The 25,962-nt window shown below is 45.7% G+C and overlaps 1 protein-coding gene across 3 annotated transcripts in view; it reads left to right on the forward strand.

The window, feature by feature from the left end:
* The first annotated feature begins 2,916 nt into the window (after nucleotides 1–2,916).
* The window catches only part of EEF2K (eukaryotic elongation factor 2 kinase), a 135,563-nt gene continuing 112,517 nt past the window's right edge, over nucleotides 2,917–25,962 (forward strand). For all 3 annotated transcript variants that reach the window (XM_068244617.1, XM_068244619.1, XM_068244618.1), the window contains exon 1: nucleotides 2,917–3,143. The gene's annotated coding sequence lies outside the window, so the exon portion shown is untranslated. The remainder of the gene's footprint in view (nucleotides 3,144–25,962) is intronic.

Raw genomic sequence — 25,962 nt, forward strand, 5'->3', positions numbered from 1 at the left:
CACCCACCCGGCTACCTACCCACCCGGATACCTACACACCCACCCGGATACCTACCCGGCTACCTACCCACCCACCCGGCTACCTACCCTGCTACCTAACCACCCACCTGGCTACCTACCTGGCTACCTAACCACCCACCCGGCTACCTACCCACCCACCAGGCTACCTACCTACCTACCCACCCGGCTACCTACCCACCCGGCTACCTACCAACCCACCAGGCTACCTACCTAAAGACCCACCAGGCTACCTACCCACCCACCCAGCTACCTACCCACCCACCTACCCACCCACCAGGCTACCTACCCACCCGCCTACCCAGCCACCCACCAGGCTACCCACCCACCCGGCTACCCAGCCACCCACCAGGCTACTTACCCACCCGGCTAAGGGCTACCTACCTACCCACCCGGCTGCCTACCTACCTACCCACCAGGCTACCTATCCACCCAACCACCCATGGGAGCTGCGCGCCGGATGGAGGCTGGGACAGGAGGTCTGCTGCTGCAGGTGAGTAAATGGTTTTTTTTATTATTTATTTTAGCAGGTGTATGTTCTGGGCAGGTCTGCCACATGATTGTGTGTATGTTCTGGGCAGGTCTGCCACATGATTGTGTGTATGTTCTGGGCAGGTCTGCCACATGATTGCATGTATGTTCTGGGCAAATTTGCTACATGATTGCATGTGTTTTCTGGGCAAATCTGCCGACATGATTGCACGTATTTTCTGGGCAAATCTGCTGACATGATTGCACGTATTTTCTGGGCATATCTGCCGACATGATTGCACGTATTTTTTGGCCATATCTGCTGACATGATTGCACGTATTTTCTGGGCATATCTGCCTACATGATTGCACGTATTTTCTGGGCATATCTGCCGACATCATTGCACGTATTTTCTGGGCATATCTGCCGACATCATTGCACGTATTTTCTGGGCATATCTGCCGACATCATTGCACGTATTTTCTGGGCATATCTGCCGACATCATTGCACGTATTTTCTGGGCATATCTGCCGACATCATTGCACGTATTTTCTGGGCATATCTGCCGACATCATTGCACGTATTTTCTGGGCATATCTGCCAACATCATTGCACGTATTTTCTGGGCATATCTGCCGACATCATTGCACGTATTTTCTGGGCATATCTGCCGACATGATTGAATGTATTTTCTGGGCAAATCTGCCGACATGATTGAATGTATTTTCTGGGCAAATCTGCTCACATTATGTGTATTTTCTTGAGAAAACCTGCACAATTATGTGAATTTTCTGGGGAAAGGGTCACCAAAACTTGGGCCCACTGTCTTTTGCGTTGCACTTTTCAAGGGAACCTGAGGTGAGAATAATATTGAGGCTGCCATATTTCTCTCCTTTTAAGCAATACCAGTTGCCTGGTTGCCGTTCTGGTCCTCTGCCTCTTATTCTTTCAACCATAGACCCTGAACAAGCATGCAGCAGGTCAGGGGTTTCTGACAATATTGTCAGAACTGAGAAGATTAAGCTGCATGCTTGTTGCTGATGTAATTCAGTTTATTACTGCAGCCAAATAGATCAGCAGGGCCGCCAGGCAACTAGTATTGTTTAAAAGGAAATAAATATGGCAGCCTCCATATCACTCTCACCCCGGGATCATTTTATGTTTACAGTTAGCTCCGCCCTTATCCGGTCATTGCCACGCCCATTTTTTGCCGCGGCGCGCGAAGCACGCCGCAGGTCAGGGGGCCCACAATTGATATTTTGCACAGGGGCCCACTGCTGCCTGTGTCCGCCACTGGAAACGTCGCACAGTGAAAGAAAGCATTCCCCAAAGATAAGTGCAGCTGTTTAGTGCCGAGCGCAGGAGGATCATATTACGCTGCAATCACAGTGCCTGCAAAGTTACTGAGCTGTGCTGAGCTGAGCCAAAAGCTTCCAATGTGATCACAGTGCACAACTACGGAACAGACAGCCTGTAATGGGCAGCACATTGCAGCCAGTACGTGTGCTCTACACATATCTGGCAGTGGCACCCATGTCCCCTCTACCTGTCCCTGCAAGGCTGGCTCCCCTGAGTCCCCTCCAACAGAGCGATCCATCTCTGCTCTGCTTCCAGGACCCCGCTGCCCGCTGAGAGGGGGCGTGTCGCTCCTGGCCCCGCCCCCTTTTACGATCCGAATCACTCATTTTGATGATTCGGATGATTCGACTCACAAAATAGATTCGTTCATGATCCGGACAACACTACTGCCTACATGCCTGACCTCTCCCCTACTGCTCTGTCTGTAGCTAACTTTACATTAGCTGTCAGGCTTTACTGTCAGAGCTCCCCTCTCACATGACAGTCATAGCCAGGCATCATGTGGGGGACCCTGTCTGTACCACTGGGCGGGGCTCAATTAAAACAACATAACTAACTTTCAAACCTAAACACAGACCCTTACGATCATGATACAGATGTGTTTGTTATGTGCATCAGTCTCTTATAATATGAAGAAATGAAGTAATAACCGCATTTTACAGAGTTGGCTAGTCCTTGTGTTTCTTCTGTGGTGCAGCCACGTGCTGACCCACCTGGCAGATTCGTCCCAATACGAAGGCAGCAGCCCACACTGGCACATCACAATGAGCCGCTCTCCGTCTGGCGTCTGCACTTTTGTGCAACTCGTGGTGTGATCCGATGATTGACAGAACGTTATGCTGGCCAGTGGGCGGGAGCAGGGGGCGATACGCTGGCCAGTGGACAGGGACGCTATGTTATGCTGGCCAGTGGGCGGGGACGCTATGCTGGCCAGTGGGCGGGGACAGAGGACTGTATTCTGGCTTGTAGACGGGGACGCTGCGCTGGGCCAATGGGCGGGGACAAGGGGAAATTATGCTGGCAAGTGGGCGGAGACGGGTAGCGTTATGCTGGCCAGTGGGTGGGAAAGAGGTGGAGCTAATAGACAGCAGGAATAGGGTGTCTGTCTGTCTGAGCCTTGCTCTTCCTTGCAGTATTGCAGAAAGGGGATTGTAGTGTGAGCCCACCGTACAGCAACACCGATCTGAGCCTGGTCATTGTGCTGGACCTTCCTGTACAGCAAGGCAACAAGACCCTCCAATTCGGGCCTCTCCAGCTCTGCTGAGTGACCCTAGGGCGTGCCATCTGTGCAGGGTATGCTAGATTTTCTACTTGCATCATCTTCTGTCTGCTTTCCAAGATTATGTCTGTATTGTATGTGTCATGCTGTTGTTATTGTCACATTGGCACCAAGACACTTGCTGGCTTTGTATATTCACTTTTGTTGTTATGTCTGTGTAGCTAGAATGGCCATAGCTATGCATTATGCAGCACTGCCCATCTTGATTTTATTTTATTTGTTAAAATCTCATGATCTAGCATTGGGTTAATTCATAATCCTACAAGCAGAATGCAATGCAGTCATTCTTGTAGCAGTACACTATCCTGTGGGTTAGTTGCTTGCTGCATGCAGATTGTATACAAACACTGTAGACGATTTAAAGGGCAGCCATATAAAATTTGTTTTTGTTTCCTGGGTTGGACAGCGCAGCAGGAGTGACTATACTGGATGTATACACAGAAGTCAATAATGCCTTTTATGGTTATGAAGATAGGAGAGAGAAGAAAACTGCATTCATTCATAGTTCATTCATTCATTACATACATTCCAGTAATCATCATCTTCATTTGTTGTATTTGCACAATCATCACAGGGCTTATTTTGCATTATTTCTGGCTTATTCCTCTCTTAAAACTTGATTTTTGCTGAACACGATCCCACATATAGAGCACCCTTTGGGATGCTGGCTTGTATCTTGGTATTTCATTTTGTTATTCTGTGCATGCTTGCAGCTGATGGTGCCATGATCACTGGTGACTGGTTGGCTGCATGCTATAGCAAAACAAACAGGCCTCCGCATGATGCTACATTGGTTAACTCTTGCTGCTCTGGTGAGGAAGCTGAACCTGTTTCCTTTTGTAAAACAACCAGTCAATATGATTATTATTATGCTTTTATATAGTGCTGTCACCGGCGTTGATAGCATTTTACAGGGTACAGTATATGCATTCATAAAATCATCCTTTGAAGGGGCTTTCAGTCTAATTCCAATAGTCATTGTCTAATATCCCCACTATTGTCTATGGCCAGTTTGAGGGAGCACCAATGAACTTGCCAGTATGTTTTTTGGGATGTGAGAGAAAACCAGAGTGCCTGAAGGAAACCCATGACTTCTTGTTATTATTACCACCACTGTTGTTATTGTTGATAAAATCTTTTTGATTTTTCCATTTTAAAGACCTTGGCTTCTGAAATGGTAAAGTGGACCTCTAAGTGCTTTGTTTGTATTATAAAATGCATAGTTCCCTGGCTGGCCAGATCGATTGTCCTCCCAGACTCACAGACCATGAGGCTGGTAAGATGCAGCCATACTTCCCCTCTAATTTGGATTGTAGGGTTAGAAGCCCACTTTAAATGTTTTTCTCATTACCTCATTCTTTCTGCAGCAGCGCTTGCAAATGATTATTGTTGTGGTATTCATATAATGCTGTTCATCGTATAAAATGTGGCGGTTTGATTGTAATCCCTAGTTAAATTCTTTGTTATTATATTAAGGCCTCTTTCACAGTGGGACGTTAAAGTAGCACGTTATTAAAATGTATAACGCAGATTAATGCACAGCAATACAAAGTCTATGCGACATTCACAGTGCACACGTTGCATTGTGTGTAATGTGTAGCAATATTTAGAAAGTGCTGAATGCTGTGCGTTTAGCAATACATTTGCTGCGTTATGTGTGTTGCACATGCTCAGTTTTTTTTTAATGTAACGCATGCGCCGTTTTCGTTCTATCAGTATGCAACGAAAACGGCGCACCAAGAGACACATAACGCAGTGCAAAATAACGTCCAATTTTATAACCTGCATGCGCTGCATTAGGGGCACGTTTTGCGACTTTAACGTCGCATCAAACGCAACGTCCCACTGTTAAAGAGGCCTAAATTTAAGCTCGTTTGTTATTTTAAGATATGGCGGGTGTGTCCTCCATGTGAGGCATACCAAACAACAAAAGACTTACCAAGGATATAGAGCATTAAAGGGTGACACTCTTCCTGTTTGACAACACCACGTGTCATGTTGTCTGCTCATCTGCGGTCTATCACAAGAGACGTGCTAATTCAAGTAATAATAACAGCAGTCAGGCAGGATATTGGAATTACTATGAAGCCTAGTTCCCACTCCAGGCCATCCAATTTGCTTTTTGGATAATGTGTGATTCAGGGAAGCTCATGTTCCTTTTCTTGGTGGTGTAATGTGAATTTTGCTGAATGTCAGATGCATTGCATTTCGCTGCATTTTTAAGCCAGGCACCCACTTGTGTTTGCAAATCACTCTTAAAAGGCTGAGAGCAATTTTGCAATGTGATTTTGCAGTGCTTTCCACAGAGATTTCGAGGAAAGCTATTTTGAGCCCTGCATTTTCTTATTATTATTCATTATTAATCATTATTAAATCACTCCTAGAATGCTGCAGGATCTGCAATTGTGATTCTGGCAAATCACATGGTTCTTGTGGTTCACCTCCAGTGTTCTCCCCAGGCTCTTAGCCGGGTGCTCCACCCGGCTAGTTTTGGTGAGCACCCGGCTGTCATCAGTTCACCTCCTATTGTGTAGGCATAGTTGCTCACAGAAGCACCAGCCCTGCATTCTCTCAGCACGCCCCACCCGGCTACTATTTCTTGCCACCCGGCTGGAAAAAAAGTCTGGGGAGAACACTGACCTCCATTAACTTTCATTAGCCTAGCTTTTCGGAGTTGCCGGCGATTTTAAAATATGGCTAAAAGTTCTCTAGTCGGCCATAGCCCTAATGATTGTACTTTGAACAACTGAGTGGGGCTTTTATCAAGCACACCAACAATCGCATAGCCAAGCACAGGAATAACATTTGTGTTTTTTCCATGCGTTTGCAAGGTGCGGTGGGAACAAGGTGTTTATGAACTGTTAAAAACAGCAAAAGTCTGTAGTCTGTTTGCACAAACTGTTTGGCTTCCTGGATAGTGCAGGTTATTGGCATTCACTCAACATAACCATGCATGTGCTGTAGCATGGGACAGTAATCCCTTAATACAGTAATCACCTTCGTTAGCAGGAAATAGCCTGGGTCCTGCTAGGTACTTTCTCAAATATTAGAAAGTAGCTATAGAAAATTCATGAATTTGTATGGGTTCATTAGTTCTACATATACCCTGTGACATGAATGGAAGTCACCAACTAAAGGTTCCAAATTAAATATCTCCCCAAACAGTGAGGCTTGTGGCACACTTGGCAGACTCGCTGGTGCATTTCAAAAGAAAAAAAATATGCTCTATATTTTTTCCATTGATAAAGGGAAAATGTGGACAAAAACTCAAAACGTAAACACACCACAAACACATACAAAAACACACAGGGATATTAAAAACGCACAATACAGAAAATGCATGGTTTTCCGCACTGCCCAGTGTGCTCCTAGTCTGAGTCTTCTGATAGGCCCAGCTGCTCTGAAACATTTAGTAGAGCTGAGCATAAAGATGGACTGGGATGGTGCACTATGCACACTGAATAAATAAATAATCCTTAGTTTAGGGACTAGAAAGGAAAGTGAGCCAACATGGCAGACCACCAATGATGTAGTCAACAACAACATAGGCCTCAATTCACGGAGCATTATCAAATGTTTATCAAACACTTTATCAAACGTTTGATAATTTACCTCATGGGTAAAATCTCATTTTAAATTCACTAAGGTTTTATATATTTATCGAATGTTTTACCGATAAAATGTTCAACAAATATATATAACACCTTAGTGAATTCAAAATGAGATTTTACCCATGAGGTAAATTATCAAACGTTTGATAAAGTGTTTGATAAACGTTTGATATTGCTTTATGCCTTGAGGCCATAGTATTTATGCATCAGAAATGACTGTCTTATGCTACAAAAGTCTTGTTTGTGCATTTAGGTTTAATTATATGCTAGTGAAAGTCTTGTGTAGCAGTGATATATGTTTGTTTCAATAAAAGTGGAGTTTAACTTTAAACTGGGCCTATATGCCTGTTTGTTTACCTTTGTTAGAAAGTAAGTCGGATGTTTAAACTGTTGTACAAAATTACATACCTAGTTAAATTTGTATCCCTGGCTTCTCCCCCTGGATCCTGTTTTGTTGGAGCTGAAGCCGATTTAAAGTGCCCTGCGGCCCTGTGGCCCTGCCCTCAACTTCACATGACTTTGCTCCCTGCTCAACCTCTAGCCCCACAACATGCTGTTGTCACCCCCCCCTCCCCCCCCCCCCCCCCCCCCAATTAATGCTCACATTGGGGTTGATTCACAAAGGTCATTCATGTTTCTCATCTTAACTGTAAGGAATGCTAATGCATTAGATAAACAAATAAGGAGAGATAATTCATGAAATAAATAGATAAGGAGAGCTAAACCATGAGTTATTTCAAAAAAGGAGAGCTAAACCATGAGTTAAGTTAGATAAGGAGAGGTAAATCATGAGTTGTCATTTAAGGAGAGATAAATTGTGAGTTAATAAATAAGGTGAGATAATTTAACATGAAAGCTTTGTGAATCAGACCCCTTGTGTGCAGAAGTGCTATCCGTAAAATGCACTGTGTGCAATAACATTATTATGGGCACATGTACTGAAGGTTGGACATCCTTTCAGAGAAGAGGGAGGCCTTGGTGGCACCGGGAAGGAAATGTTTTAGGGGCCTCACAGGGCCCCCTTTCTTCAAGACATGTCGGATGCTTTTTTTTGTTTTTGAGAAATAATAACGTGTGAATAACGGCACAATAAAGGTTTGCTAAATGTACTGGTGTGCTGATGATTTTTGGTGTATTCTATAGTGATTGGCCTAATCACCCTGTCATGCACCCAGCATAAAAGTTAATGGTGTGCCAGCTCACTCTTTGGAAAGATATATCTAGAAGGACATTTAAATGATAGAAGGCACTGTGGTATACCGGTAAAGGCCCATGCACACTTGCAAATCAGGTAACTAACATCAGTCATTTGCGATTGTTTTGGGCATCTTTTCAGAATGTGAGCATGTGTCTTCCGACACCTGCCAACTGCTCGTTAGCAGTCGGACATGCTGGAAAACCATACGTGATTGTTATTGGCGCTGACAGTTCATTCCTAATTAGCTACCTCTCTCTATATAAGTATAGAGTATAAAATGTTGCTTGACAGGTAGCTGAGTAGAGTTTTTGTACATGAAAAGGCCTTCTCTTCAATACTACCTAGGGACAGTGTATACAGAGTCAAAAGCTGCTCACATGCAGCCTTTTTAGGTGAGGAGTGGAAGGGTGAGTTCAAACGAGTCCACCTTCAGTTAGAGAACAGGGCACTGATGGGGTAATGTTTGTATTTTAAAATGTAAATCAGGGAGAGGAAAGATATTACAATGGGCAAACACTGACTAAATCATTTATAAATAATTATTGTAAAAATGAAGCACTTTTTTCATTACGTTATATTCCCTGGAGTTCCTCTTTAAGCAATTGACTGACTTTGCACAGTCACCAGCAGCCCTCTCATTGTCGCTCCCATAAAAACCCGCTTTTTAACTGACCAATCCAGAGCCAGGGTAAACTTTGCTCAGGCAATAGCAGCCTGAGAGCTAATAATCTGCACAGAAACAGCTCTTCTCTATGAAGAGAAAAAAAAAGACATCAGCAGAAACCATGCAGCATACACCAATTTATAAAGGCACTTTAACATATCACACAGCTACCTTGATATAATAACTATGTTAGTACTATTATGAACTTCTTAAAATGTTATAGGTAGTAATAGAATTAGAAGAAAAGAGGGGGCAATGGGGGGAAGGGGGCATGCGAGGGGCCAGGGGAAGTCCCATGGGGCCGGTGCTCTATATACTTGCCGGCCAGTGCGAAACGCCAGCTGTCTGGCAACCGAAGAGTCCAGGACACGCCCCTTCCATACAGTAATATGCACCAGATCCTGAGGCAGCGATCCTCCTTTAGCACTTGAAGGGACCTGGCTGGAGTAGAAAGCCAGCAGGCGTATGACCATTCTTATTAGGATTAAGAAAAGTGCTTGAGTGTTGTATTTCTTGATGTTACAGCTGTGCTCTGGCAGTATGGAGGTTGCTGTGCGTAAATTAGATGTTTGCCTGAAATTGGGCTTTGAACATTGTTATTACTGCAACTTGGCTATTTGCTTAGCGGTTTTCTTGACTAGGCTTCAGTTTTGCCTTAACTCTTTTTTGCGAAGGTTGGCTGGTTTGTAAATCCATTGAGTGCAGAGATACACAAAATACTCTTATGATGTGTTTACAGGGCTTTCTGCCTGCAGTATAGACTATTTATTGTAGCCATAATTTGTGGTGACCTCTATGTGGAGATCTCTAGGGCCCAGAGATGGCTTGTTTGGAAAGCAGAACCATGGAGGGGTGACGTGGGCAGCACGGTGGCGTAGTGGTTAGCTCTCTCGCCTTGCAGCGCTGGGTCCCTGGTTCGAATCCCAGCCAGGGCACTATCTGCAAAGAGTTTGTATGTTCTCTCCGTGTCTGCGTGGGTTTCCTCCGGGCACTCCGGTTTCCTCCCACATTCCAAAAACATACGGATAAGTTAATTGGCCCCCCCTAAAAAAAAAAAATTGGCCCTAGACTACAGTACTTACACTACATAATATAGACATGTTGCAATGGTAGGGATTAGATTGTGAGCTCCTTTGAGGGACAGTTAGTGACAAGATATATATACACTGTACAGCGCTGCGTAATATGTCGGCGCTATATAAATACTAAATAATAATAATAATTTGTCTGCTGCTGGTGCAGTCTGCTATTTTTTATTTCTATGCCCCAGTTCAAGGTCCAGATTTATTCATGCAATCTGTGGAAATCTTTGTTTTTGCTTTAGGCCTTTCATGTTTGTTCCCATTTTCTGTAATTGTGTGCAGTAGGGAATCTGCAAGAAGCCCATTTAACCCATTCTCACAAGTGTGTTTTCATTAAAAATGCAAATGCATTTCTTTTTTTTAACAAATCATTTTATTGTTTTAATAACACATGTAATACAAACAAGAGTAGAGAAGACAGTGATCAACCAGAGGTCATGATAATGTAAGAACACAACTCTCCATGTACATGACAATGCTTATGCATACATAAATATAATGTACATTCCATAGCATGCTGTAGAAAACAGGATACCATATATAGAATTATGGATACATATATAATTTGTTTCAGACCAGTGTCTATAAACATTTCTACATTAGATATACAAGAGCCATGTGACATCCAGCCAGCAACAAAGCTGTCTGAGTAGTGGAACCCTGTGTTGATCTTGTAAGGAGGGAAACCGAGAAAAAAATAAAAATAAAATAAAAGGAAAAGGTGGAAAGAGGGAAGAAAAGAAAGAAGAAGAAAGAAGAAGGCAAGAGATTCTCTAGTACAGTGGTTCCCAACCTTTTCCAGGTCGTGACACATCACGACAAACATTCAGATATCCGTGACACGTCACATCATGCCAAACATTAAGATATACATGACATGTCCCGTATGATAGAAAAGAGGGGCTCAGTAACAATCTGATGATGCTGCAGGCACAATGAGGGGCTCAGTAACAATCTGCTGATGCTGCAGGCACAATGTGGGACTTAGTAACAATCTGCGGATGCTGCAGGCACAATGGTGGGGAGCTCAGTAACAATCTGATGATGCTGCGGGCACAATGAGGGGCTCAGTAACAATCTGCTGATGCTGCAGGCACAATGAGGGGCTCAGTGACAATCTGCTGATGCTGCAGGCACAATGAGTGGCTCAGTAACAATCTGATGATGCTGCAGGCACAATGAGGGGCTCAGTAACAATCTGATGATGCAGCAGGCACAATGAGGGGCTCAGTAACAATCTGCTGATGCTGCAGGCACAATGAGGGGCTCAGTAACAATCTGCTGATGCTGCAGGCACAATGAGGGGCTCTGTAACAATCTGCGGATGCTGCAGGCACAATGAGGGGCTCAGTAACAATGTGCTGATGCTGCAGGCACAGTGAGGGGCTCAGAAACAATCTGCTGATACTGCAGGCATAATGAGGGGCTCAGTAACAATCTGCTGATGCTGCAGGCACAATAAGGGGCTCAGTGACAATATGCTAATGCTGCAGGCACAATGAGGGGCTCAGTGACAATCTGCTGGTGCTGCAGGCACAATGAGGGGCTCAGTGACAATCTGCTGGTGCTGCAGGCACAATGAGGGGCTCAGTAATAACCCGCTGATGCTGGAGGCACAATGAGGGTCTCAGTAACAATCTGCTGATGCTGCAGGCACAATGAGGGGCTCAGTGACAATCTGCTGATGCTGCAGGCACAATGAGGGGCTCAGTGACAATCTTCTGATGCTTCAGGCACAATGAGGGGCTCAGTGACAATCTGCTGGTGCTGCAGGCACAATGAGGGGCTCAGTAACAATCTGCTGGTGCTGCAGGCACAATGAGGGGCTCAGTAATAACCTGCTGATGCTGGAGGCACAATGAGGGGCTCAGTGACAATCTGCTGATGCTGCAGGCACAATGAGGGGCTCAGTAACAATCTGCTGGTGCTGCAGGCACAATGAGGGGCTCAGTGACAATCTGCTGATGCTTCAGGCACAATGAGGGGCTCAGTGACAATCTGCTGATGCTGCAGGCACAATGAGGGGCTCAGTGACAATCTGCTGGTGGTGCAGGCACAATGAGGGGCTCAGTGACAATCTGCTGGTGCTGCAGGCACAATGAGGGGCTCAGTAACAATCTGCTGGTGCTGCAGGCACAATGAGGGGCTCAGTAATAACCTGCTGATGCTGGAGGCACAATGAGGGGCTCAGTGACAATCTGCTGATGCTGCAGGCACAATGAGGGGCTCAGTAACAATCTGCTGGTGCTGCAGGCACAATGAGGGGCTCAGTGACAATCTGCTGATGCTTCAGGCACAATGAGGGGCTCAGTGACAATCTGCTGATGCTGCAGGCACAATGAGGGGCTCAGTGACAATCTGCTGGTGCTGCAGGCACAATGAGGGGCTCAGTGACAATATGCTGATGCTGCAGGCACAATGAGGGGCTCAGTGACAATCTGCTGGTGCTGTAGGCACAATGAGGGGCTCAGTGACAATCTGCTGATGCTTCAGGCACAATGAGGGACTCAGTGACAATCTGCTGATGCTGCAGGCACAATGAGGGGCTCAGTGACAATCTGCTGGTGCTGCAGGCACAATGAGGGGCTCAGTGACAATATGCTGATGCTGCAGGCACAATGAGGGGCTCAGTGACAATCTGCTGGTGCTGCAGGCACAATGAGGGGCTCAGTGACAATATGCTGATGCTGCAGGCACAATGAGGGGCTTAGTAACAATCTGCTGGTGCTGCAGGCACAATGAGGGGCTCAGTGACAATCTGCGGATGCTGCAGGCACAATGAGGGGCTCAGAAACAATCTGCTGATGCTGCAGGCACAACGAGGGGCTTAGTGACAATCTGCTGGTGCTGCAGGTACAATGAGGGGCTCAGTAACAATCTGTGGATGCTGCAGGCACAATGTGGGGCTCAGAAACAATCTGCTGATGCAGCAGGCACAATGAGGGGCTCAGTGACAATCTGCTGATGCTGCAGGCACAATGAGGGGCTCAGAAACAATCTGCTGATGCTGCAGTGCCCCAGTGTAGCTAGTATAGTGCCCCAGTATAGCCAGAATAGTGCCCCAATATAGCCAGTATAGTGCCCCAGTATAGTGCCCCAGGATAGCCAGTATAGTGCCCCAGGATAGCCAGTATAGTGCCCCAGTATAGTGCCCCAGTATGGCCAGTATAGTGCCCCAGGATAGCGCCCCAGTATAGTGCCCCAGGATAGCCAGTATAGTGCCCCAGGATAGCCAGTATAGTGCCCCAGTATAGCCAGTATAGTGCCCCACTATAGCCGGTATAGTGCCCCAGTATAGCCGGTATAGTGCCCCAGTATAGCACCCCAGTATAGCCAGTATAGTGCCCCAGTATAGCCAGTATAGTGCCCCAGGATAGCTAGTATAATGCCCCAGGATAGCCAGTATAGTGCCCCGGTATAGCCAGTATGGGTAGGTGGTGCCCCCCGCCGTCCCCGCCGCTGTTATTACCTTAACAGCGGCCGCTCTCCCCTCTCCAGCGCATGTATTTATTCAAGCAGCGTATCTCCCGGCTGCTCTGTGTGTGATGCTGCAGGAAGCAGGGCAGCGGCTTCCTGTAGCGGCGATATGTATCGCCGTTACTATGGTAACCGAGCCCTGCTTCCTGCGCATCACACACAGAGCAGCCGGGAGATACGCTGCTTGAATAAATACATGCGCTGGAGAGGGGAGAGCGGCCGCTGCTAAGGTAATAACAGCGGCGGCCGCGGGGACGGGCGGGAGGGGGGTGGGGGAAGAGGACAGTCCTGCGGCCCAACTGGGAGCGTCCCGCGGACCACAGGTTGGGGATCCCCGCCCTAACTCACCCCTCCATAGCCACCACTCCGTCCCTTCTTCTCCTCCCTGAGCCACTCATTCGCACCGTGGCTCCGTCCTCGATGCGCTGCCTCCGCCCTCTGCCTGTAGTTAGTGCACATCTACAAGAAAATGGCCGCCGCATGTCTGCAAATGTGGACGGCAGTGGCCATTTTCTTGTAGCCCTGAGAAGGGTGATCTGCGGGGGAGACGAGCAGGGGGAGCAGAGAGCGGCGACACATAGCTGGTGCTATGTGTCGCGGCACACCAGTTGGGAACCTCTGCTCTAGTGTCTCCAACACCCAACCTGTTCATGTGTTGCTCAGGGCAGCGCAAAACCTCAGATCATCTTAAAGTCTTTGTGAGAGGGCAATTGGGGTTAAAAGTCAATCCTCAGGGCCTGTAGGGAGAGCATCTACATTGTTGTACCATGGGGCCCAAACTTTATCAAAACGCTTAGGGCAATTCCTGCTCTTATAGGTTAGGCGATAGAGGGGTAGGGTTTTGTTGACAGTTCTTTTCCAAAAATTAAAAGACGGGGGTTTATCTGATTTCCATGTTCTCAATATCTCTTTACGAGCATAAAAACATAAGATTTTGACTAGGTATTTGGCATGTTTATTTGCAGGTGTGCCGTCCAAGAGACCTAACAGAGTTAGTCTAGGAGAGAGCATCAGATGTGTTTCTAGAATTTCATTAATTAGTGAACTAATCTGTTGCCAGAAGTTGCTTACCTTGGGACATTCCAAAAACACACCTGAATTAAGATTCACAACATTCAAGTATACCCTAAATAGAAAAGTAGTAAAATTTAACTTTTATTCAAATTTGCATTAAAACAGACCAGTTTTGCTGACCATTATGGTAAAAAGTGAAAAAGTGAGACTGGAGGTATAAGTCAGAGGTCAGAGGACCATCCTCCAAGTTCACACTGTATTTAATTGAACCCTACACCAACTCAACATGTTTCATTTCCTCAATTGGAAACTTCGTCAGGAGTGAATATTAGTGATAGAGTGACTACGTGCTTAACAAGATAAATACATTAATAAATCACATATTTACAAAAGGTTAGCAAAGAAAACTAGCAGAGTGACGGCCACTACCAGCAGCCTGCTGAAGAGTGGGCGTCCAGCCTCTCCTTTTATACTGTGATCCAGCACCCAGAGGATCCTGGGTAGGGCGGCCCTTAGGCACGTCCACTTACTTGATGCTGTAGTCCCATCCCATTGGGCCATGCAGGTATCCATCAAAGTGTTTGGCCAATTGTAAATGGCCACCATTGTCCGCAATATATTCCTAAAAAGCAGGTAAAATACATATTTGAGGTGAGAAACACGCTCTCTGGGTGCTCCAGGGAGTCCACATTCATTATCTGCGAGCTGCTGATTCTCCATTATAAGGAACACGGAGAAAACTATAGTTCCGTAAATCCCTTGATCTGATTGGTGGATGCGCTCATCTGGAAGGCGGGCATAGATGCAGAGAACATGGTTGACGGACACGCCTGCCAACCAATAAACAGGCCCGTTATTCCTCAATCAGCGCCTGACATATTAGCCGCTCGGTTCCCCAGATGAATACATTACGTGACGTCAAAGTCACGCATAGAGCGGCCCGGCTACGCCCATTATTTCCATGGCAACGTCCATATACGGCGGGGGGGCGTGGTGAATAAATTTAAGGGCTGCACGTCATTGGTGCACGCATATTGGCTGCCCAGGTTGCCTTAGAAACGCGTGGATAGATGAATAAACCCCCATATTGCATAGTCCCCAACAGTCCCGATTTGATCGGGACTGTACCGATTTGGGGGGCCCCTCCCGCCATCCCGCGCTGCCCCCCTTCTGTCCCGGCCGCTGGGCAGAGAGAAGGAAAAAAATTGATCGAGGCACCAGCCCCGGGGATCTGCATGCGGGATGGATTGCCGCCGCTATTTATTTCTCCCTCCCTCCTTCCTAATGTGTCCCCCAGTGTCCCCGGCTTCCCCCCGCACAGTAATATGGGCAGCGGAGCGGGCAGTGAGTCTTACCACTGCCTCTCCGCTGCGTACCGGGATCTCCTCTGATCTTCTCGCTTCCTGTGACGTCACAGGAAGCGAGAAGATCAGAGGAGATCCCGGTACGCAGCGAAGAGGCAGTGGTAAGACTCACTGCCCGCTCTGCTGCTAATATTACTGTGCGGGGGGAAGCCGGGGACACTGGGGGACATATTAGGAGGGAGGGAGAAGGATAATGATGGCGGCGGCGGCCATACATGCCGCATACCGGGCGGGCTGGTGCCTCGATCGGCTTTTTTTCCCCCCTCTCTCTGCCTGGCCACCCCCCTCCTCCTCCTCACCACCACCACCCCGGCACCCTCCCATTTGGGAGTAATTTAATAACAAAATTATTTAAAAAAAAACAAAACTTTTTTTTCCCGTGGGGTGGGCGTGACTAGGGGGTTGGGGGCGTGGCCAGGGGTGTGGCCTAATTGTCCCGTTTTGGGACATTGAAATGTTGGGAGGTATGATATTGTCAGAGTGTCTCTGACAATATGGGGGTTTATTCATCTATATATAGAGAGAGCTCACCATAGTGCTGGTGTCTGCCAATCCTTGTTCTACTATTCCCTATCTGGGTTATGGGATGGGTGAAAATCAAATTATGTTTTTCTGCTCTCCCCTAGACAATGGGGGCTAGGAGGTGGATGCTGCCGCTTCTGTAGCGTATGGATGTTTACAAGTTTAATACACTTACGCGTCTTTAAGGTAACCAGCATGTGTGTAACAATGATAGGCAGCCCTTTAATGTATTTAGTGATACCGCCGCTAATAAAGCGCACGGATGTTTACATTTTTTACACATCCACGCGTTTCTAAGGCAACCTGGGCAGCCAATATGCGTGCACCAATTACGTGCAGCCCTTAAATTTATTCACAACGCCCCCCCCCCCCCCCCCCGCCGTATATGGACGTTGCCATGGAAATAATGGGCGTAGCCGGGCCGCTCTATGCGTGACTTTGACGTCACGTAATGTATTCATCCGGGGAACCGAGCGGCTAATAAGTCAGGCGCTGATTGAGGAATAACGGGCCTGTTTATTGGTTGGCAGGCGTGTCCGTCAACCATGTTCTCTGCATCTATGCCCGCCTCCCAGATGAGCGCATCCACCAATCAGATCAAGGGATTTACGGAACTATAGTTTTCTCCGTGTTCCTTATGGTGGAGATTCAGCAGCTCACAGATAATGAATGTGGACTCCCTGGAGCACCCAGAGAGCGTGTTTCTCGCCTCAAATAGGTATTTTACCTGCTTTTTAGGAATATATTGCAGACAATGGTGGCCATTTACAATTGGCCAAACACTTTGATGGATACCTGCATGGCCCAATGGGATGGGACTACAGCATCAAGTAAGTGGGCGTGCCTAAGGGCCGCCCTACCCAGGATCCTCTGGGTGCTGGATCACAGTATAAAAGGAGAGGCTGGACGCCCACTCTTCAGCAGGCTGCTGGTAGTGGCCGTCACTCTGCTAGTTTTGTTTGCTAACCTTTTGTAAATATGTGATGTATTTATCTTGTTAAGCATTAAGTCACTCTATCACTAATATTCACTCCTGACGAAGTTTCCAATTGAGGAAATGAAACATGTTGAGTTGGTGTAGGGTTCAATTAAATACAGTGTGAACTTGGAGGATGGTCCTCTGACCTCTGACTTATACCTCCAGTCTCACTTTTTCACTTTTTACCATAATGGTCAGCAAAACTGGTCTGTTTAAATGCAAATTTGAATAAAAGTTAAAATTTACTACTTTTCTATTTAGGGTATATTTGAATACCTTGGGACATTCCCAGAACATATGGAAAAAGGAGCCCTGACTGACTATACACCGTGGACAACTGGGGCTATTTGTATTAGAGATTTTGCACATACGAAGGGGTGTTAGATACGTCCTATGCAGGAACTTGAACTGAATTAGTCGTTCTTTGGCTAAGATAGGAATTTTAACAAATTTTTGGAGTCTGTCTAAAGAGATACAGAAATTTGGGCAAAAAGACCATTTTAAAAATGCTTATTCTGCCTATAAGAGTTAAAGGCAGCGCTTTCCATATCGTTAATTTGGTTTTGAGAGCCTCAACTGCAGGTTGGATGTTGAGGCGGAGAAAATCTGCTGTATTGTTAGTTACATTAATACCTAGGTATTTAAACTGATTAACCCATTTCAAAGCAGAAGGGTATTTAGAGGTGTCAAAATTGTCTAATGACATTAGAACCGACTTGTCCCAGTTCACTTTGAGACCAGAGTACTTGCCAAAGGTAGAAATAAGAGTTAATGCCTCCGAAAGAGAGGCCTCCGGATCACCCAAATAAAGTAAAGTGTCGTCCGCATACATAGATACTTTTTTCATTAAAGAGCCCACCAATATTCCTTTGATGTTCTTGGCCTCCCGCAATTGTATTGCTAACGGTTCAATGGCAAGAGCAAATAAATATGGTGACAGTGGGCAGCCCTGGCGAGTGCCCCTCGACAGCGGAAATGGGTGTGAGATATTGTTTCCCGTTTTAATCCGAGCGACTGGAGTATGGTAAAGGGCTTGGATCCAGGAAACAAAATTGTTGCCTAGACCATATAACTGTAAGATATGCCATAGATATTGCCATTCAATTCAGTCAAAGGCCTTTTCTGTGTCTAGAGAGGCCATCGTGCGTTTTCCAGAGTCCTGAGGGGGAATATAAATATTAGTGAAAAGCCTTCTAAGATTAATGTCAGTACTATGGCCTGGCATGAATTCGGTTTGGTCGCAGTGGATTATCTCTGTGATGACTTTTTTAAGTCTATTTGCTAGATTTTTGCTAATACTTTTGTGTCAGCATTCAGGAGTGATATCGGTCTAGATTTTTATAAAAGGAAACAAAAGTTGTGTTAATCTCCTCATGGTCTACTAGTAATACTCCCTTGTCGTTTGTTATAGTAGGAATAGCAGAAGCACCATTATTTTCTTTAGCCAACCAAGCTAGCAGTCGGCTATTTTTGTCTCCATATTCAAAAATCCTTTGAGATTGACAAAGAAGTGCATTTTTGGTGTTATCAATTATATCTAATTTCCACTGTCTTAGAGCACACTGCCAGGAGCGCCAGGCCTCCATTGTACGTGTTTGGTTAAAGATCTGTTCAAGTTTGGAAGTTTTTGACTCTAGATCAGTTAAATGCTTCCTCGAGTCAGCTTTGTGTTTTTTGATTGCAGACATGTAGTGACCCCTGACCACTGCCTTCCCAGCATCCCATAGCATAGCCTCCAACGCTGAATCCATGTTCTGTTCCCAGTATTCTGTAATTTGTTGACTAATGTTTTTTTGTATGTTGGGTTCTTGAATATAGTATCTAGACACACGCCAGAGTCTATGGCCTCAATTCACTAAGCTTATCTCCTGTCTTTAACGTTTCTAGAGTTGTGACCATGGTGATAAGGCATGTAGTATTCAAGAAACCTTTTACCTCAGGCAAACCTAAAGTTAACTCTTCTGTCTTTAAGTTAACTCTTCAATCCTTAAAATAACTCCAGAGTTAAAGACAGGCTGTTTATTAACTGCGTGTGAAAATAACTACAGGGGAGTTAAATTAACTACAGAGGAGGTAAATTAACTACAGAGGAGGTAAATTAAGGAATGAAGTGATAAGATAACTCACTGTGTGGGGGTAAGTTTTCTCTTGCCTTATTATCTCCAGCATGATCTTAGTGAATTGAGGCCATTCTCTGGGAGTTGCATGCGAAAGCAGGGTAACAAGTATAGGGGAATGATCAGAGATACCAAGGGCACAGATTTCTACAGATTGTATATACGGAAGTATTTCAGGTGATCCGAAGGCCATGTCGATCCTGGACATTGATCTATGAGCGGCTGAGTAGCAAGTGAAATTAGAAAGAGTCTGATTTTTCCACCGCCACAAGTCCTGAAGCTGATGGCCCTCTGCCCAAATAGCTAAATCCCTATTATCTCTTGGGTTGGATGTTGATCTATCTTTAGATGGGTCTAGCACCATATTAAAATCCCCCATTATCAATAATTTGTCACAGTGCCAGTTCGCGATTTTAAGAAGAAGATTATACAGTATTTGTTTGTCCGCTGGAGGGGGGAGGTACAGGCCTATCAGAACATAATTTATTCCATATAGCTGGAACTGCAGTAGCACATATCTACCTCTGTCATCGGTAATAGAATTTAGTATTGTAATTGGGAGGGATTTGTGCAGAAGTATCAAGACACCCCTAGAATATGTGGAGTAAGTGGCATGGAAATGATGATGAACCCAAGGTCTCTTAAGCGCCATAACCTTGTTGCCTATTAAAGGAAAACTTAAGTGAACTATAAAAAATGAGATTTACTCACCTGGGGCTCCCCTCAGCCCCCAGCAGCCGATCGGTGCCCTCGCAGCCCCGCTCAGATGCTCCTGCACCCGCCGGCGAACACTTCCGGTCTGGCCGTCACCGGCCGACAGGCATGGGAACGCAAGTGATTCTTCGCGTTCCCAGCCTGTATATCGCCCCCTATGCTGCTATTGCGACCAGCTGGTCGCAATAGCAGCATAGGGGGCGATATACAGGCTGGGAACGCAAAGAATCACTCGCGTTCCCATGCCTGTCGGCCGGTGACGGCTAAACCGGAAGTGTTCGCCGGCGGGTCCTGGAGCATCAGAGCGGAGCTGCGAGGGCACCGATCGGCTGCTGGGGGCTGAGGGAAGCCCCAGGTGAGTAAATCTCATTTTTTATAGTTGACTTAAGTTTTCCTTTAAGTGGGTCTCTAAGAGGATACAAATGTGCGGACTGTATTTTTTAAGGTAATTGAAAATTAAAGACCTTTTTATCTTGGAGTCCAGGCCTCTCACATTCCAAGACAAACAATTAAGTGTTGTCATGGTTACAGAAATATATAAACATCTTCAGGTTTATTACACTTGATGAAGGAGACACCAGAGAAAGGAGAAGAGAAGGGGAAAAGAGAAGAAAAGAGGAGAAGAGAAAGAAAAGAAGAGAGAGCACAGAGAAAACTATATGTACAATGCCTGAGTGCTTTGCCGCTAAAGAGAACCAATAAAACATACAAGTCATATAGAAGATAAAGACTTTATTCCAACCCCCCACCCTACACCATACATCAAATGACGTTTTAGGTGTCTGCACCCTAACTAAACTTAAATCACAGAGACACCAGCAACTAAACTATCTTGTGATGTCACTGAAGTGAAGGGGAGGCCAAGAGCGGGCTCCGCCGCCCAACTGCACCCATAAATCATGGGGGTATTAACCATCTTAAACTAATTCCTGTGAAACCTATGATATATTAGAGCATCATCTTGCAGATATAGGAACAAGTACCATACCTAAGCTTGGATGAAAATCTCTAAAACATTTCAAGATAACAAATAGAGTGTGTGAAAGAGGGGGGGAGGGAGGGGGGGGGGAAAGGGGGGCGGTGGGAAGAGAGGGAAGGGGTGAGTACGGTTTGGAGTGATAAACCATGCTGATTGGTGTAAGGATATAGGAACAGAATGAGTGCTGTTTAACAGCCCATAGCTTATGCCATATACTGAGGGGGGTAGCTCGTGAGGCATCATAAAAGAGTGTCTGTAAGGGGATTATTGGGTTCCAATCTCGATGTTTAGGGCCCAGAGTGAGCCGTTGTACCAAGCCTGCAGATACCAGGATTTATAGTCGCAATCCCCCAAACATAAATACATGTACTCATGTCCTCTCTCATATGTATATATATATATATATATAGATATATATATATATATATCAACTTATATAGTAGGCAAATGCATTTCTGCTAACAATTTTGGGAAGAAACCACGCTGATAAAGTAATTTGCTTTGAACTGCAAATATAAAGAATTTAATAAAAAATAGAAGAAAAAAATGCTTCGAAAAAAGCATGAAAAAAAATGATTTATTTTCTTTTCTAGGCTTTTCGACCTTAAAGAGAGCCTGAGGTGGGTTTAAAAAAAAAAGTAGGCTACCTGATCCAGGGATCACGTAGCCGTAAAAACCGTCGCTCCTGTGGGCCGCACTGGCCCACTTTCACTTTCGTGACCTATAGGTCGCAACTTTGCATGAAGAGACTTTGTGTCTCTTGCATCGTGAAGGGAGGCGGGGCATTGTCAGGGATGTGGCCAGGGAGAGAGAGCTGCCCAATGGCAGCTCTTGAAACCCTGAAGGAACGCCCCTGGAAGGCGTTTTGCACAAGGAATCCCTCTCCCTGTGTTTACCTCCGAGATATCGACAAATATTGTCGCTGATTTTGGGGGGCTATAGCGAGACGACGGGGGGGGGGGAGTGCAGAGAGCGGCAGTGTGGGGACACAGAGGCATGTCATGAGGCAGAGAACATGCCTCTGTGTCCCATCTGCCCCCCCCCCCCCCCCCCCTCTGCCCACCTCAGGTTTTCTTTAAAGGACAACTGTAGCGAGAGGAATGTGGAGACTGCCATATTTATTTCCTTTTAAGCAATACTAGTTGCCTGGCTGTCCTGTTGATCCTCTGCCTCTAATACATTTAGTCATTCACCCTGAACAAGCATATGCAAATCATGCGTTTCTGACATTGCTGTCAAATCTGACAACTTTAGGTGCTTGCTTGTTTCTGGTGTTATTCAGGCACTTTTCCAGCCAAATAGAGCTGCAGGGCTGCCAGGCAACTGGTATTGTTTAAAAAAAGGAAATAAATATGCCAGCCTCCACATACCTCACGCTACAGTTGTCCTTTTATAAATGTAAAAATGTGAACGGCAGTGTTTTTTGATTTTGCATTGCATCAGTTCCAAATATCTGGTACAGCAGTTCATTGGTGTCCATTTCCTCTTTCACTGGTGTAAGGCTTCCTGCTCACATTTTTTTCTCTCCCGCCATTATTATGAGCTCATGTGGCCACCATTGTGAGCCAGGTCAGGCAGCAAGGGAAAATGTCATGACTAACAATCTCTGCTGTTCCCCTTGCATTTCTGTCGACATGTTCCCATTACTCACTGTTGAGCACCTGTTCCGTTGGTGTCACCTCCACTTGGGTCCACTGCCGGCCACTGCAGGGGAGACTCAACCAGATCGGAGTCCAGGCAGAAGCAGGCCTCCATTGGATTGCAATGAAAATCCTGCCTAGCAACAGGGAGGATTCTCATTTGTCCATCCTTAAAGAGAATCTGTATTGTTAAAATCGCACAAAAGTAAACATACCAGTGCGTTAGGGGACATCTCCTATTCCCCTCTGTCACAATTTCGCCGCTCCCCGCCGCATTAAAAGTGGTTAAAAACAGTTTTAAAAAGTTTGCTTATAAACAAAATGGCCACCAAAACAGGAAGTAGGTTGATGTACAGTATGTCCACACATAGAAAATACATTCATACACAAGCAGGCTGTATACACCCTTCCTTTTGAATCTCAAGAGATCATTTGTGTGTTTCTTTCCCCCTGCAGCTATCTTCCACTGAAGTGTCAGGCTGTTTCTTCCTGCAGAGTGCAGACAGCTCTGCCTGTATGTAATTCCTCAGTATGTGAAAGCCCAGCCAGCTCAGAGGAGGATTTATCCAGCTTGTAAAAGATAAGAGAGAAGCTGTCCTAATCTAAATAATACACAGGCAGTGTGCTGAGAGGGGCCTGGAGGGGGGAGATGCATCACAGAACCACAACACTGAAGAACTTGGCAGCCTTCCAGACACAGGCTGACAAGTCTGACAAGAGAGAGATAAGTTGATTTATTACAGAGATGGTGATAGTAGAACGTGCTGCAGTAAGCCAGAACACATTAGAATAGCTTTTGGAACTTGTAGGATGATAAAAAACAGGATGAAATTTTTGTTACGGAGTCTCTTTAAGTGAACCAATGAGAGTCCTTTCTTGTTGCTGAGCAAGATTCTCTCAATCTAATGGGAGCCTGCTTCTTCTGGGAACTCTGATCTATATAACTGCCTAACGCCACTACATTGGAGCTGACGGGTGTGGCAGCAGTGGCAGAGGACCCAGGATGACCGTAGACCCAGAGGACAGGTGAGCCGAGCAGGAGGATATGCGCAGACAAGACTAGTGAGACCGCACACCGTCCATTCTCATAGGCTTCCATTGATTCCATCAGTTATCCACTTCTTTGGCGCTCCTCGAATTATCATGCAGGTTCCAAACTTGCGTGACACTTACAGCAATGGATCAAACGGATCCATTGCAGACTGACAAGAGTGCATGGATCTATAAATAACATTGGCTCCATGATGGGGAAATGGTCAGTTTTTTTGGCTAGTGAGAACGGGGCCTTACTGTGGGGATTCAAGGTTTCAATTTCTTACGGTGCAAATATATGAGCTGCTATACAAAAAAAATCATGATTCATGAATTTTGAAATGCATGGTCTGGACTTTTGGCTCGTTAGGGCTGGAGAAACACTGGGGTAGAAAAGTGATTCTGAAACCGTCTGCTATTAGGTGGTAAATGATTCCAGCCTTTATTTGAGTTATAATAAAGTAAAGTGAAACTTGCTTGGCAGTTGGAATAAGCCATTATTTCCCACAATGCAATGCGGTTCACAGACAGCAAACTGTCATGAAGGACCATGGTCCTGACATCACACTGTGGGAGGGTTTTCACCACACTATCAGCCATACAGACCCTGCTGATGATCTATTCGAGAAAAGGTAAAGATTTCTCATGGGAAAGAGGGTAACGGCTACAGCTTGGGATGAAGTTCAATCCTTGGTTAAAATTCCTTTTTAAGACAGAGGTCTTGCTGCAGGTGCATACTTGTGACTTCAGTACCACACATGTTCATTTACTAGCCTTTTCAGCAAAATCCCTCTGTGATCTGATATGCCCCAGGCACAGGCGGCAAACACTTCACACCTAATAGACCTTTTTAAATAAATCCAGTGTAGGCTAACCTATGATCTTCTCCAATGATCTCCTACTTAGTGAAGCCATTATAAATTTGTGCCTATAGCTGTAAGTTGTATACTATTGCAGTATTTAAGTACATCCACACAGATACAGATGATCAGCTAAATGCCATCCCGGCAACAGGTGGAGCTATATGTAATATATAGATGTGATAAGTGATTATGGCTGTGTTCCTAGGCCTGGTATTCCCAGCTGTTTCTAGTTATGTGGTGATGATCCTGCTTACATGAGCTGCAGGCATAAGCTCCTAAGGATAGGTTGGGGTGGGTTTTTTTGCTTTTTACTGTAATCTATTTATGTGATGGCTACGGTTATAGCTTCATGTCACATATAATTGAAATATAAACTAGGAATTTTCCCCAAATCAAACTTTGTGCTATAGTTGAGCTATAAATTTAACAAACCCCATTACAACCTCCACACGCGCATGCACACCTATAGAGGAACCAGTGTCGGAGTGGGAGCTGAAAAAACGGAGGAAATCCAACTGCTGACCAAGCAGCAATAACCCTGTGTTAACACTCCTAATAGAAACCTGTAGATAGTCTTCGCTGTGAGCAGCAACATCTGATTACTGCTGCTTGGCCAGCAGGTGGATTTCCTCAGCTTTACCAGCAACCAGTGCGACACTGAGAGGAACTGTAGTGAAAGTAACATAATGGATAAAATCAGGCCCGGATTTACTTCACAGATGTCCTGTCACCCTAGATTTTTCCCTCCATAAGCCTACAAACCCCCACCCAACCGCACCGCAAGTGTGCTGACTGTCCCAGCTGTCCCTTCTCGCTTACTTCCCTTGCCCATCATAATAGCTACAGGTGCCCCTTTGTATTAGGTAGCCAGAGGTACCCTCAGTATTAAGTTGCTAGAGGTGTCTGACTGAAGGGAGGGCTGGTTAGTGGAAAGCTGAGAGGAGGGCGAGTAACCTCTCATTTACACTCTGCATAGGGAAGGAGGAAGGGAGGCACTCTGGGAGGGGAGCGAGCTGCCTTTCCATCATCAGCGGCCTGTAGGTACGTGGTACAGTGCCTTATGGTAAATCTGTCCCTCCATAAAATTACTTCTTTTGTACAATATTAATTTCAATGAATTATTTAGTTAGTGTTTGCCCATTGTAAAATCTTTCCACTCCCTGCTTTACATTCTGACCTTTATGACTGATGGTGACGTCTTTAATTCTGTCAGGTGATCGTACAGAATGTTCGTTACTTGAGAGTTCTATGCACAGAGGGAGATGCCGCTTGCTTGACAGTTAGAAAAAGCTGTTATTTCCCACAATGCAATGAGGCTCACAGACTGTCAGGACCTTGGTAGCGCTGTGGAAGGGGTTTCACCAGAATTTCAGCCATACAGACGTGCCTGATGATTAAAGTTTCAGATTACAAACCGGTGTTAGCGATGCGGTGTGTCGTGTCCGACGCACTGCATTGCACTGTCAAACACAGGTCTTCAGGGACACTGTGCTATTGTGCGGTGTTCCCTTTCTGGCCACCAGCCAAGCAGGAAGTGACGTGTGCTTATTGTCACTTCCTGCTTCGGGTATGCGGAA

The sequence above is a fragment of the Hyperolius riggenbachi genome, chromosome 7 (genome assembly GCF_040937935.1).
Source record: "Hyperolius riggenbachi isolate aHypRig1 chromosome 7, aHypRig1.pri, whole genome shotgun sequence".
Taxonomy (NCBI): Eukaryota; Metazoa; Chordata; class Amphibia; order Anura; family Hyperoliidae; genus Hyperolius; species Hyperolius riggenbachi.